This window comes from Amyelois transitella, chromosome 19 (assembly GCF_032362555.1).
Source record: "Amyelois transitella isolate CPQ chromosome 19, ilAmyTran1.1, whole genome shotgun sequence".
NCBI classification, from domain to species: Eukaryota; Metazoa; Arthropoda; class Insecta; order Lepidoptera; family Pyralidae; genus Amyelois; species Amyelois transitella.
In genome coordinates this window covers 7,930,972-7,947,773 of record NC_083522.1, presented here as the reverse complement: position 1 = coordinate 7,947,773, position 16,802 = coordinate 7,930,972, and the positions used below count along the sequence as shown (strand labels likewise).

At 36.3% G+C, this 16,802-nt stretch overlaps 1 protein-coding gene across 2 annotated transcripts in view; it reads left to right on the top strand.

Annotated features, from left to right (window-relative positions):
• Positions 1-16,802, top strand: part of LOC106132630 (uncharacterized) — a 51,720-nt gene that overhangs the window by 32,891 nt on the left and 2,027 nt on the right. The gene's annotated exons all lie outside the window — the stretch shown is intronic.

Below are 16,802 nucleotides of genomic sequence, written 5' to 3'. Positions count from 1 at the left end.
GCTGGAGCCATATCTGGTGAATATGGTGGTTGCTCGATGGTATTTGTTGAGTGTTTGGTTAAAAATTCGTTCACAATGATGGCCTTGTGCGAAGGTGCATTATCATGGTGCAAAATCCAAGAATTTTCTTTCCACAAATCTGGCCTTTTTCGTCGGATTTGCTCTCTTAAACGCCGCATAACACTCAAATAATATTCCTTATTTACCGTTTGACCTTCCGGCAAGAATTCCGAGTGCACAACACCGCGATAGTCAAAGAAAACAGTCAACATGACTTTGACTTTTGAACGACTTTGGCGTGGTTTTTTCGGTTTCGGTTCAGTTGGAAGGCGTCACTCCGAAGCTTGTTGACTAGTTTGCATGTCAAACTCGTAAACCCACGTCTCGTCACCAGTAACAATGCGTTTCATGAATGTTGGGTCGGAATTGACTCGTTCTAGCATGTCCTCAGCGACTCTCATGCGATTGAGTTTTTGAAAAAAATTCAGGTCTTTTGGGACTAGCCGAGCGGCAACATGTTTCATACCCAAATTATTAGTTAAAATGGTACGGATCGACTCGTGAGATACAGAAAGTTCGGTGGCTATCTCTCTCAAAGTTGAATGAGGATTTTCAGTCACTATTTCCTTCACTTTTGCGATGTTAACTTCAGTTGCAGACGTTGATGGCCTACCAGAGCGAGGCAAATCTTCCATCACATCTCGACCGCTTTTGAACGCTTTGTACCACTCATAAGCACGAGTTTTTGATAAAGTCGATTCACCGTAAGCCTTCTGTAACATTTTCAGTGACTCCGAACACGATATTCCATTGGCAATGCAAAATTTAAGACAAACTCTTTGTTCGATGTTTTTATCCATTATGAAATTAGCAATACACACTAGATATGATATAACTAAAAATAGCACTGTATTTAATGTAAACAACAGATGCAACTCAAACTCCGCGCCAAAATGGAAAACAGTTGTGCCAATCTAACAACAACAAAAAAAACAAAAATTTGAATTTGGAACCATAAATAAATAATCCATTCCCGATACTTTTCTGACTGAATGTATGTTTAAGTTTTTATACAACGTAGGTACTTACGAACTAGAACTACCTACATTTAAAACGTTACGAAATGTCGTAGAAATAATATTTGAGCGTTCAGCATTTTAAATAAGGACCACGTTGACTTGTGGTAATTGATATAGGATAAATGTTGATCAGCGGGAAATGAAGCCACTGGCGTTAAATAAGTACATATTTCTAAAGAGACTGCCGGCTCTGTCTACCCCGCAAGGGATGTTGGAAGGTGAAAGTTTCTGCCTTACCCCTTCGGAAAATAAGTGATTTTATATTATGTATTTATGTGAAATTAACAGAGTAGGGTAAAAATAGAATAGCCTTCTTAACGTAACGTTTATTGTGGGCTTGTATATCGATAATTAAATCAAAACGACCTATGAATTCTCCGGTTAACGAAAATTTGCATTGCATTATTTACGCATTATTTACTAACACATTTATTATATGGCCACCGTCATTGTGACCGCTTAAGTTAAATTCGAATTAATCTTTAACCAAGGCTATGATTCAAATCACACGGAATCTTACCTAAAATGCACTGCATCTATTGTGATTTTCAATAATTACCCTATAATGACCAAAACATACTTGACCAAAATCTTCTGAGGACATAAGTGCATTTCGTCACCGTCATCTGCCAAGTCGGTCATTGCTGCCCTGCGCGTGCGCACAATGGTAAACGATAGATCGTTTTGCATTCAATAGTGCGTAACTTGGCTCGTCCACTACCAGATTTTTAATTTGGTAATATTTTAGGTCATTTATTTATGTACATACTTAGAACAGGAGATAAAATGGAACTTAAGTTAAAGAAAATCTTTGTACAAATCATTTGACGGCCTCTGTAGCGCAGCGGCAGTACGCTAGTCTGTGACACCGGAGGTCCCGGGTTCGAATCCCGGCCAGGGCATGACGAGAAAAGAACTTTTTCTGATTGGCCTGGGTCTTGGATGTTTATCTATATAAGTATTTATAATAAAATATAGTATCGTTGAGTTAGTATCTCGTAACGTAACACAAGTCTCGAACTTACTCCGAGGCTAACTCAATATATGTAATTTGTTCCGTATATATTTATTTATTTATAATTAGTCACTACTTTGTATTTTATTTTCCCTTGTAGTAGAATTATTGTTGATTAGTATGTAGTTAGTATGTCATCTTTGCGTTCTTAGCTGTACCTTCCGCCACTATACTTAGGGCCTGGGGTTCGCTTTGCGATTTTTCCATCCATATAATCACGACTATATCCCTTGCGGGGTAGACAGAGCCAGCAATATTGAAAGGCTGACAGGCCACGTTCAGCCGTATGTGATTTTTCTTTTTCCACATCCACACTTTGGTCTTCAGCGTTGTCGGTTTTAGAATACCATCGGCATCTGTCACCTATTATTATTAACTTTGTGGTTTGTTATGACGTATGGGATTACATACATTATTATATAGTCATGTCTATATCCCTTGCACGGTAGACAAAGCCAACAGTCTTGAAAAGACTGATGTAATTTGCAATAAAGTCAGATTTAAGCTCAAGCTTGCCGTGTGGTTCCAAGCATCAATACAAAAAAGAATAGGACCACTCCATCTCTTTCCCATGGATGTTGTTAAAGGCGACTAAGGGATAGGCTTGCAAACTTGAGATTATTTTTTTTAGGCGATGGGTTAGCAACCTGGCACTATTTGAATCTCAATTCTATCATTTAGCCAAATAGCTGAACGTGGCCTATCAGTCTTTTTAAGACTGTTGGCTCTGTCTTACCCGCAATGTATGTAGACGTGATTATATATATGTATGTATGTATGTTAAGCTCAAAACTTAATACTTTATTACACCAATTTCGTCTTAATATAATCAGAGATGTGTTGTCGGTGCATTTCATAGTCATTACCCAAGATGCAATTATTTTGCATCGGCCTTGGTATTTGAATGAAGCGTCTCGGAGTGAAGGGTTAATTATCTAAATCCAAATAATTTTAGGATTTTTTTGAGGACCATACACCGATTTCGATACATTCTTTACAGCCTTTCTTCTTCTTCTTCTTTCTATTCTTTTGACCACTTATCTAACAAGCGTAACAGGGTCTTATTGTCGGCAGCACATCAAACCTTTGGTTTGAATTGTAAGTACCCCACTCATTGTTCACCCGAATATGGCCCTCTAAACGGGGACTACATGAATTTAGAATAGAATAGAAAAGATTTATTTTCAAAATTGGATTCAAGTATCACTTATGGACGTCACATCACTTAAATCTAATTATTACTACTACCGCTTTCAAAGCGCATGTGTAGAACAAGCGGCGGAACAAACTACAATGCAGCATTTTACCGGACGTCAATTTCAAAATGTCGACTGTTTCGAAGTGCCTATAGTCCTCCAGCTTGAGGTAATATTTCTGAATTGCAATTCGTTTCGATTTTTTTCTTTGACTAATACTCTCATATCGGCTCTGTCTATCCTAATGGGGATAAAGACGATGATATGTTGTGTGTAAAACCCCGTCTGCAACCCTAGTTTTATGATAACTTTCAGTGATTGCTAAATTAATCCACTTTTATATATCCATCAAATAAACATAGAGTTCACATTGGCATAGTTGAACGACGTTGTGTTTTCCGGCACCAATATAAAAAAGAATAGGACCACTCCATCTCTTTCCCATGGATACCGTAAAAGGCGACTAAGGGAAAGACTTATTTACTTGGGATTCTACTTTAAAGCGATGGGCTAGCAACCTGTCACTATTTGAATCTCAATTCTAATCATTAAGCCAAACAGCTAAACGTGGCCTTTCGGTTTAACAAGACTGTTGGCTCCGTCTACCCCGCACGGGATATAGATGTGACTATTTGTATGTATGTGTGTATCAAACGTCGATTAAATACACATTTTTGAAATATATTACAGCACATACTTATAGCATGAAGTTTGGGTTCTCGCCAGAAAGTCCACTATTACTCGCCCAGTCGAAGTCAACTCGGTCAATTTGAATTGAGGCGTATGTACATTACGAGTTACCAAGTTACCCAACTCCCGCCGAAACTAAATATTTCCACTTCGCGAGTGAATGTAGTTCAAGAGCAAAATGTAGCAACGGTGTACTGTTTTGCATATCACAAAAAAATATTTAATTAATGTCTTGTCATCTCGGTATTGGGTTCAATTTCTTTTACACTGTCTTTTTTTCTGATGTTTTGTTTTTTTTTCTTTTTTTAATTTTGATTAGTTTTACTTCACTAGGCTCCGCTCGTGTAAAACGACATATCCAGCTAACTTCCGTTCCCACAGGAATTTTAGGAATCTAGGTAAGAGTGACGGTTTCCTCACGATATTTTCCCTCACTTTGAGCATATCGCGTAATAACATATAATACTTATAATCACGTCTATATCCCTTGCGGGGTAGACAGAGCTAACAGTCTTGAAGACTGATAGGCTACGTTCAGCTGTTTTGCCTTATGATGGAATTGAGATTCAAATAGTGACAGGTTGCTAGCCCATCGCCTAAAAGAAGAATCCCAAGTTTGTGAGCCCATCCCTTAGTCGCCTTTTACGACATCCATGGGAAAGAAATGGAGTGGTTCTATTCTTTTTTGTATTGGTGCCGGGAACCACACGGCACAATCGCATAATAATACATTTCAAATACCGTTTGTTATATTTTAAAAGTTGATCAACTACCTAGAAAATTGATCAATTAACGATTCTTGCTATTTTCCGGTGACATATACACTAGAAGAGTAAAAGGCACATCACCGAGTGGAATTTGAACCTCTGACTCTCTTGCGCATCACGAATTTAAATCAAACACCTAACCGTCGACCACCGACGTTCAAAACAACTAAAGTTCGATTTTAAGTCAGTTAAAATTACATACATACATACATAAAATCACGCCTCTTTCCCGAAGGGGTAGGCAGAGACTACCTCTTTCCACTTGCCACGATCTCTGCATACTTCCTTCGCTTCATCCACATTCATAACTCTCTTCATACAAGCTCGGCGGTTTCGGTTACGTTCAGTTAAAATTAACTTTTATAAAATACGCATTTGAATAAATTAATAAGCTTTCTGTGGCAAAAGCACTCGTAATGTAGCGGCAACGTACGGCTAGACGTCGGAGCTTAGAAAGCTACATTAAACAGCAGCTGAACTAGAAATGATTTTAATTGGAACATTTATTTCAATTCATTCTACTTATATTTTAAATGCGAATGTAGCATGTGTGAGCTGAATTTTTTTCTGTGCAATCTCCTAACTATAAATTTCTAAATGAACTAAATTTCTGACAGCGATCGAGATAAAATTACCACTTATTCGGAACTAATCGGCTCTTGATAAATGCTAATTATACGTTTGCTGTCTTAAATTACCTTCTACAAGCAGAATTTTACCACGTCTATATCTCTTGCTTGAAAACAGAGCCATTAGTCTTGAAAAGACTGTAAGGCCACGTTCAGCTTTTTGGTATGATAGAATTGACATCCAAATAGCGACAGGTTGCTAGCCTATCGCCCAAAAGAAGAATCCCAAGTTTATAAGCATATCCCTTAGTCGCCTTTTACGACATCCATGGGAAGGAGAAGGTGTGGTCCTATTCTTTTTTTTTTATAAGTACCGGGAACCACACGACACACATTTTATTTTCTTTTCTATATCTATCTTTCTATATTTGATTCTATGGGAGATTGGACAATGATAATTTGCAAGCCTCGCATCATCTTGAGATGTGAGCAGTGACCCGCCCGTCGCCTTGCCGCGGGCAATGTCGTTGCGACAGCCTGACCAAACCAGCTGTGGTACTGGCCTAAAGAAAAGTGTTAAAATATATTTTTTTTATATAAAGAGAAAATATTTGATTTTAGTTTCACATCCCATACCACCATCCATGGCTCTACCAAGCTTTCAATACGAATCATTGGAACATCTGTTTAGGAAGTATAGTTACAAAGTTATTTATTCCTACAGAACATATAGCAATAGAATGAATGCAAATTATTTTGACTTTCTTTTTAACAAACAAAACCATGGTAACCGTTGCTATGGCGTATACCAAGAAGGTTGCCTACAGGCTGTATTACTTACCTTTCAAGGGGGTTGATTATTTTTTTTCTTTTTTCGAAAGGTTTTCTTTTAGCGACCCACATAAGAAATATACCTGTGTGTACTGTTTATATGCAAATGTCCCCTTTCATATATTTACTAGATTTTTTATATATACTAGATTTCATATATTTTTTTGCCGTGTTCCATATTATCTGATAGGCCACGTTCAGCTATTTGGCTTAATGATATAATTATATCTATATAATTTGCCTATCAGTCTTTTCAAGATGTTGGCTCTGCCTGCCCCACAAAGGATATAGACGTGACCATGTGTGTGTATGTATCCATATTATCATTTGAGACTTTGCATAGTAATTTTTCGAAACTGTCTAGTCTAGTGTTTGTCTGGCTAGTCAAACTACATAAGTTATTTAGCTAATAACACGTATTTGTGCAATATTCAATTCAATTCAATTCAATTCAAATCAATAACTGTTGCTAAGCTGAAAAAGTAAACCTACTTGAATATAAAAATTCAATACATATTGATTCTGAATACTTACATAATAATATCAGTTTTATGAAAATTGTGCGCGACAGTACCCGTAGTGATTGTGGCTTTATCTTAAATAGTAAATTTCAAAATAATTAAGAGATTTTACTTTCGATAAACTTTAAGGGACATTCTAATGGGAAATGGAAATAGGGGACATTTCTAGTCTTCACGTGGCGCAATCGTCAAGAATAATAAATATTTTATTCAAAACTACCGAACGCCCGCTGTTCCGTCCGCTTCTGATAAACGATTATGATAATGGCTATGGTCTAACAACCATTTCACTATCTAAATTTCAATTCTTACAGAGCCATGCAGCTGAAAGTGGCCTTTCAGCCAGACATACATATACCTATATGGTCACGTCTATATCCCTTGCGGGGTAGACAGAGCCACCAGTCTTCAAAAGACCGAATGGCCACGTTCAGCTATTTGGCTTAATGATAGAAATGAGATTCAAATGGTGACAGGTTGCTAGCCCATCGGCTAGAAAGGAATCCCAAGTTTGTAAACCTATCTCTTAGTTGCCTTTAACGATATCCATGGGAAAGAGATGGAGGGGGTCCTATTCTTTTTTGTGTTGGAACCGGGAACAAGACGGCATGGCACGGCATTTTTCAGTCAGACCCGTAAAAAATTTAGAAAGAATCCTAAAATAGATTCTATTTTCATAATTACATACGGTTTAAATACAATTGTCACTTAACAAACTAATTAAATATTACCATTGCAAATTGAATGCTAGAAATTGCAAAACCGTTGCATGGGAAATCGCATAGTCTTCAAACGTTTAGTGTGTCAAGGAGCCTAACATGCAATGACATCGTAATGATCGTCTGTCACATCCTGAATACGGCTTTATTAAAATTATAGGTAGGTAGGTACTTTTAAAAAGATTTCATTCAAATGTTCAATAGAGTATGAAAGCCAAATAGCTGAACGTGGCAATTCAGTCTTTTCAAGACTGTTGGACTACCCCGGTACCCCGGTCTTGAAAGGACTGAAAGTTAATAGGCTTAATGATAGAATTGAGATTGAAATAATGCCAGGTTGCTAGCCCATCGCCTAAAAAATTATCCCAAGTTTGCAAGCCTATCCCTTAGTCGCCTTTTACGACATCCATAGGAAATCCATGGAGTGGTCCTGTTGTTTTTTGTATTGTTGCCGGGAACCACACGGCACTGTTATGTGTGCTAATAAATAAATAAATAAAAATAATATCTAGTTTAGTCAAGTGTCTCTACATTTATATTTTCAAGTTCGCCACTCGTACTTATTATTTAATTAAAAACCGATTTTTCTTTCTTATTAAAATAAATGTGCTTAATGATAACGCCATAAATTATCGAAGATTACTAGACAATCATGTTTGGAGAACGGATGGACATGACAAACAGACGAAGGCCGACGGGAGAACGGGTAATTTATGCGGTTGCAATGAACTGACGAACACACAATAGATAATATATATTTTAGTAAGAAATGTTGTTAACAATATATAGATACATTAGATGTTCGCTAATGTTGACTAGTTTTTGTCCGTAGTTTTTCTCTTGTGCAATTTTCCGCAATTAGCTTAGAAGCTTCAGTTATAAGAACTTGTCATAAAAAGGTATTAATACTAAAGTAGACAAGTAATTTGTATAAATCGTTTCTACAATAAAAATCTTAAAATACATTTTTTTTGTTTGTCATTAAATTGTCATAAAGAGGTATTTTATGGCGGAACCAAAAAATAACCCTTAATATTTAAATTTTGGCAAAAATGGAAAACATACATACCTACATATAATCACGACTATAACTCTTGCGCGGTAGACAGCTAACAGTCTTGAAAGACTAATAAGCCACGTTCAGCTGTTTGGCTTGTGACAGAATTGAGATTCAAAAAGTGACAGCCCATCGCCTAAAAGAAGAATCCCAAAATGGAAAACTATTGTAAGTATTATTTGCAAATTGAAAGAAAGCTTCTTTTAAACTCTCTCTCTTCAACTTTTTAAGACTGTTGGCTCTGTCTACCCTACAAGGGATATAGAAGTCAATATATGTATATGGTTGTATGTATAGAAATTTAGCATTTCAGGCATACTAACAGACGATATACAGACATTATTGAATCTCAGAATATATCGCTAATGTAATAAACGCTTAAAGAGAAATTTGATACAAAGTAATACATACATTAAATGAAGTAGGCGATAATAAATCTTAATGGGGCCGTAAAATGTTTATGGTCAAATGCGCTGAAACTTACAGATAGTATCATGGACCGTACCTAGTACCTATAACTGATTGTGAAGAAGTGATTAGTATTAGTAATATTATGCAATTTTTATTACAATTACTATTCGCCAAAATTCCGCCATTTTCAATCTTGAATAAAATAGCCCTCCTCAATGTAATTCATAAAATATATAGATATTAAAAACATACCTACAACATTTCATGAAAATCGATCCAGTAGCGGTTTAATACAGAATGTGTAACAAATGGACAAATAATACATATATACATGTAGTCAGGTTTATATCTCTTGCGGGGTAGACACAAACAACAGTCTTAATGACCACGTATGGCTTTATGATAGAACTAGAGGCCGCCCGCGACTTCGTCCGCATGGAAACCCTATCAATCCCGCGGGAACTCTGGGATAAAAAGTAGCCTATGTGTTATTCTGGGTCTTCAGCTACCTACATACCAAATTTCATGGTAATCGGTTCAGTAGTTTTTGCGTGAAAGAGTAACAAACATCCATACAAACTTTCGCCTTTATAATAGTAGTAGGATTGAGATTCAAATACATTTATAGGAAAGATATGAAATGATTCTATTCAAAAGGGCCGGAAACTAATAATTGATTTGAATGTGGTTGAAGCAAAGAAAATATGCAGAGATCGTGGCAAGTGGAAAGTGGTAGTCTCTGCCTACGCCTCCGGGAAAGAGGCGTGATTTTATGTATGTATGTTAGATTTGAGTACGTTTGATGTTAATCTGCCTGAACCTGATGGTAAGTAAGGTGGGTTCTAATTTGGTGCACTCAAGAATTATTTACGTTTTGGAGTTCTGGTTTTCATTGCTAAAGCCTACTTCATCTGGTCCCTTGCAAAAAAATGGCATAAAGTACGTAATAGAAATGCATTCAGGCAACAATAATTTATATGCTATTATGAAATACGTTCTGATCTACATTCTGCTGTAATGCATAACTGACAGACAGACAAACTAGTTTCACATAGAGAAAAACTGGAGCCGGAACGCGGACGCGTGCGCATGTGTGATTATAGAGAAATTGGTAGATTCCCCTTGGTACCGAACTCAATGCATCCTACACTAATTTTTATAAGGCATTCGTGATAATATATATATTTTAAAAACAACTAGCAGTGTCACTATTTGAATGGCAATTCCACTTTTAAGCCATACAGCTGAACGTGGCTTCGCAGTCTCCTTGAGACTGTTGGCTCTGTCGGCCCCGTAAAGAGTAAGATGTGATTATGTATTATAGAAACATGTGTATATAAATAACAAAGCGAGTGACGCGATCAAGGTATCTCACTTAGAGTTAGGGAAAAAAAATATTAAATTTTGTATATGTCATTTGAGACGCCATTACTCACGATCCGATGATAATTTTGATGGAGTTTGTACAAAAGGATACATTAGTACAATTTTCAATTTAATTGGTCAATATCAATTCAATTGATATCAAGATATTATAGGAAATGTATAAAATATGACTGCACAGAAATAATTAGGTGGCGCTGAAAATCATCGTTAGACTTACATACATTCGTAACGGACTACATGTAAACCACCTATTTCAGATTACATTTATCAGTAGATAATAATCCAGACGTTTTTAATTAAATACAAATTACATTTGGATCGATTTAAAGGTCCCAAGTGGAACATACCTCGGTAATATTGTATAACGAAGCACAAAGTTCATCCTCTCGTGATAGTATGATTGATGTGCTATTGTTTTTGTCGCAAAATATGTTATTGTTCTCCATCAGGTCGTCTTACGCTTGAAGCTTGGGCGTCGGTTGTCGAAAGGTTCTAATCCTATCGTGGCAGCGGCTCTTTTCTGAGTTATATTCTTACATTAGTTTGATTGCTAACTTAATTTTTTTGAGAAAAACAATGTGAGGAAACATCACTACATAGTATAAAACAAAGTCGCCCATTTTGTCTGTAGTCCCTTCGTATGCATAAAACTTTAAAACTACGCAACGGATTTTGATGCGGTTTTCACTAATAGAAAGAGTATTTTCTCCGACAGGTTTTTATATATAATTGAAATACATTGAAACTATATTAGCTGAGTTATAGCGATTTATGTCCAAGAAGTCAGAAAAAAAATCTAATTGAAGATTACATTTGTGCGTGCGCCGCTTATACCGTTGGATACAAGTAAGAACAATGTATAGCAAAAACATTGGTCTTTATTAGTTCTACAAAAAAGTCCGCGATGACATATATCCAGCTTTTTTATTTAAGTCACAAAAACTACTTTTCTGTATTAAAAAAACATTTAATTCGTTGGGTGATGTTTAACTGGTGATATAACCAATAATACATATATCCTTATCAAAATAAGTAAGTTCATCATCACGAGCATTTAATTTAGATTATTTTTGCAGTTTACAGTGTGTTATTTAGACATATAGTTTAGGAGATATCACGATATTAGTATTGCGGCACGGTACGGGCCGGCCGCGGCGGCGGGGGCAGCGTCCCTATAAAAACGGTACATAAAAAATAAATAATATTAAAAAGTAGGTACTACGACTTTGATCTATACATATAAGACAAAAAAAAATCTGTACATTACTTAAATATTTTTTCCAAAAACTGATAGGGGGGGGGGGGGGGCGATCAAAGAAGAGTCACAGAAACCAAAAAACATTTTAATATTTTAAACGCGGTTAAGGGAAAGAGAAGTTATTGTGAATTGAAAATTAGTATCCAATATGTGTTGGTGCGTTGACTGTATTTGTCGAAGTAGCGGGATACACGCAAACGAAGTTGCGCGGGTCAGCTAGTTATCATTATGATCCAATACGGGTTAGGTTACCCTGCATACATACATACATATGGTCAGGTCACGTCTATATCCCTTGCGGGGTAGACAGAGCCAACAGTCTTGTAAAGACTGAATGGCCACGTTCAGCTATATGGCTTAATGATAGAATTGAGATTCAAATAGTGACAGGTTGCTAGCCCATCGCCTAAAAAAGAATCCCAAGTTTGTAAGCCTATCCCTTAGTGGCCTTTTACGACATCCATGGGAAAGAGATGGAGTGGTCCTATTCTTTTTTTATTGGCGCCGGGAACCACACGGCACATACCCACGGTTACCCTGCAAATGTTGTAGAAGTCAGATGGGAGTCGCTTCGTGTTCGAACCTGACTCACTCTCCAAGATCATGGTCAAAGGTATACCCCGGGGCTCCTCTCCAGAGTGATGAGGATGCAACCGGGACTTAATCCAAGAGGAAGAATGTGAGGAAACGTGGACATTCTGACAATAAGGTGAGTCACCATAATTTAATTAGTTAAACGGACGTCTAACTAGAGTCGATTCGTGTTAAAACCTGATTTAGCCAATCCATCTCTTTCCCTTGGATGTCGTAAAAGGCGACTAATAAACTTGAGATACTTCTTTTAGGCGGTGGGCCAGGAACCTTTCACTATTTGGATCTTGACTCTATCATTAAGTCAAACATATATAGATATAGACGTAAATATTATTTTGATCACTAAATTTTATAAATTCCCTCTATTTTCTCTGTCTGTGTGTATGAAAAAATCTCGGAAAGTTGAGGACGGATTCTGTTCCTGTTTGATATGTTAGAAAGAGGGTTTCTAGGGAAGGTTTAAATCTAGATAAATGCTACCCGTGCGAATGGGGTCGTCACCATTTAATAAATAAATAAAAAACCTAGAGTAAAATTAATTAAGTAGTAGGATTATAAAATTCAAAATTCAAAATTTTTATTCATTATTGTAGGATATTATTATATCGCTTAATAGTTGTCGTATGGTTTAACAACTTGGTTGACGTCAAATAAATTACTTATTATAACTATAATATTTTTACATTGTAAACTTGAAAACATTAGAACATTATAAATATTTACAACTAGCTGACCCGCGCAACTTCGTTTGCGTGTATCCCGCTACTTCGACAAATACAGTCAACGCACCAACACATATTGGATACTAATTTTCAATTCACAATAACTTCTCTTTCCCTTAACCGCGTTTAAAATATTAAAATGTTTTTTGGTTTCTGTGACTCTTCTTTGATCGCCCCCCCCCCCCCCTATCAGTTTTTGGAAAAAATATTTAAGTAATGTACAGATTTTTTTTTGTCTTATATGTATAGATCAAAGTCGTAGTACCTACTTTTTAATATTATTTATTTTTTATGTACCGTTTTTATAGGGACGCTGCCCCCGCCGCCGCGGCCGGCCCGTACCGTGCCGCAATACTAATATCGTGATATCTCCTAAACTATATGTCTAAATAACACACTGTAAACTGCAAAAATAATCTAAATTAAATGCTCGTGATGATGAACTTACTTATTTTGATAAGGATATATGTATTATTGGTTATATCACCAGTTAAACATCACCCAACGAATTAAATGTTTTTTTAATACAGAAAAGTAGTTTTTGTGACTTAAATAAAAAAGCTGGATATATGTCATCGCGGACTTTTTTGTAGAACTAATAAAGACCAATGTTTTTGCTATACATTGTTCTTACTTGTATCCAACGGTATAAGCGGCGCACGCACAAATGTAATCTTCAATTAGATTTTTTTTCTGACTTCTTGGACATAAATCGCTATAACTCAGCTAATATAGTTTCAATGTATTTCAATTATATATAAAAACCTGTCGGAGAAAATACTCTTTCTATTAGTGAAAACCGCATCAAAATCCGTTGCGTAGTTTTAAAGTTTTATGCATACGAAGGGACTACAGACAAAATGGGCGACTTTGTTTTATACTATGTAGTGATGATGTAGCAGTAATATAAGTAAAAATATTGTTCTGTCGGTAATTTTAACTTGAATTCAAAATATAAAATATACATAAGTATAATGAAACCCAGTCCCTTCATTTATACTGTAGTGAAACCTTGAGACAACATCTGTCTCTCTGTTTAATTGTGTACGTGGCTAGGGTCGTATAGCTGCTTTATCTCTGAATGCTCAACCCATGAAATACCGTTAGTCTTTAATAATAGTTGTCCTTGCGGGGATACCGTTGTCGGCTATGGACACCACGGCCTCTCATGCCCTAGGAGTGCCGGCCGTTTAGGGCGCCATGCCGCCCTAAATGATATAATCCTCCTAGAACCAAACGGTCTGGCTCGGGATGATGCCAAGAGACCGGATGGTATGACTTTGGTACCCTGGAGATTGGGGCGGCCTTTGGTGTGGGATGCTACTTGTGTCGACACACTTGCGCCGTCTCATCTTCAGGTTACTAAATCTAAGGCCGTTTTGCTTCCAATGAGGCAAAAAACCTCAAAAGGCGCAAATATGTAGTTATCGGGATCAAAGTTTACATCAGATGGCAAGTGTGATAGTGATATTGAAAGGAGAGTGAACGCGGGGAACATGGTGAATGGAGCTTTGCATGCCTTTATGAGCAGTCAGAAACTATCCAAAAAGGCTCGACTGGCTGTGCACAGGGGCGTGTTGGTCTCGACATTAATGTATGGGAGTGAAAGTTGGGTATGGCAAAAGAAGCACAGCAAAGCAGAATAAATGCAGTGGAAATGAGAGCGTTAAGGAGTATGTTGGGTGTGAAATTGAGTGACCGGATAAGGAACAGTGTGATAAGGGAATGTTGTGATGTGAAAGAAGATGTAGTTACAGGAATAGAAAAGGGTATGTTGAGATGGTTCGGTCATGTGGAGAGGATGAATGAAAACAGGTTGACTAAGCAGATATACATGGAGAGTGTGGAGGGAAAGGTCGGGGTGGGAAGACCTAGGCGAACATATCTTGATCAAATTAAGGACGTCCTGGTAAAGGGTCAGGTCAAAAGTACCCGAAACCGCCGAGCTTGCATGAAGAGAGTTATGAATGTAGATGAAGCAAAGGAAGTATGCAGGGATCGTGGCAAGTGGAAAGAGGTAGTCTCTGCCTACCCCTCCGGGAAAGAGGCGTGATTTTATGTATGTATGTAGTTATCGGTAATATCTATACTTTTGAACCTTTTGGGGTAGAAACTCTGGGACCGGGGGGCCTATCTGCCCATCAGCTTTTCCGACAATTGTCGAAAAAGCTAATTGAGGTATATCTTGACCGGAGGGCTGGAAATTATCTGGCTCAGAGAATCAGCATTGCCATTCGAATTGGCAATGCTGCCAGCCTTCTGGGCACATTCCCGCATGTTGATGCTATGCAAGGACTGTACAATTTATAAATTAAATTTTAGTTTGTAGTCATCTTTTTTCTTTCTTTTTATAAGTAGCTTTAGTTTTAATTTGATTATTGCATTGAATTTGATAATTGTAACCTCTATTATTGTCCTAAGATGATTTTCTTCACTTAGGTTATTCTATTTTTTTTTTTAAATAATAAATACGAAAGTTAGTCTTGAGTGCCACTGCGTAGTGAAAACACGTGTTTATTCTAACCTATTTCAGACTTTTTCAAGTTTAATAATAAAAATGTAAAAAAAAAACGCGCTAATAGTACACTACCTCTGAGGTGGCAAGGAAACGGATGCATATTATGACGCTTGCAACTTTTTGCATCGTTATATCACAGAAACGGTAGCTTTGTTGAAAAAAATTATTGATACCTTTTTTATAGATAACTTTATGATCTACAATTTATGTCTGAGGTAATTTTCCGATTTGAAAAACTTACCGTTTTAAAGAAAATTGCGATACACCCATTTTTTACCTTTGACCGTGAGTAAATTTTTTTCCTTAAACCGGAATCATGGGGATTTTGAAATAATGCTTTTGATTGTGTTTTAAATAATTATACTCATTTTCAGCTTGATGGGAATTAATGTAGCTATGTAGTATTTTTTTCATAGTAATTAGTAGCGGCCCGCTTGTGCAGCAAACGGTTCAAGCCAAAGCCGACTTTAGGTGCTACAGGTTACGGCGCTAAATCCACTGCGGGTAACGCAACGTGTGTTCGCGGTTCTACAGAACAACGTCTATGGATAAACTGAAAAATTAAGATTTTTTTTTCTTCGTATTTTTTCGGGATAAAAAGTATCCTATTTTACGCCCAGGATAATAAGGTATAATTATACCAAGTTTCATCAAAATCGAACCGTTAGTTTTCACGTGATGCCTGAACATACAGACAGACAGACAAAAATTTTTTTAATCACATTTTTGTGTTTGGTATCGATCCAGTAACACCCCCTGCTATTTATTTTTTCAATATTTTCAATGTACAGAATTGACCTTTCTACAGATTTATTATATGTATATAGATAATAATAAATAAGCACCTATTAACAGATAAATATAAATTGTGCAATACTAGGTTTAAACAATTCTAATTAGATTTAAAATTATAATGTGATACTAAGTAGGTACCTCTATGTATAAGTTTGTATGTCTACTAATACATAAAAATGTTTGCAACATCCGAAAGGGTAAATATGAAGATCTGTTAGGTATACATAATATTTAAGACCTTGTTGTACTCATATTATGCAAATAAAAGTTTGAATTTGAATTTTGAATTTGAATTTGTTTTAAATATTGAAAATTATTGGGCTTACTGGAAGCAATTTCTTAAAAAAAAAAAATTAATGACCTTGTACTAAGTTTCTCCTTAGCCTAAGTTCTAGCTGTAATCATTTTCCTTGATGTACACAATTATATAAATTAATATTGATGCATATTTTATAATGAACGTTAATTTACAAAACAGTTATTCACATTTTCATTGTCATATTTACATGCTCTTGACCGGTTTCTATTGTAATATAACTTCATGCTCCGTCACACAGGCAGTATAATATATTATTTATGTCTATTTTATATACAGACTGATAGTTATTGTCTATTAGGTAGTCATCATTTTATTAAAAAAAAGCCTTTCGGTCTTTTCAAGACTGTTGACTCTG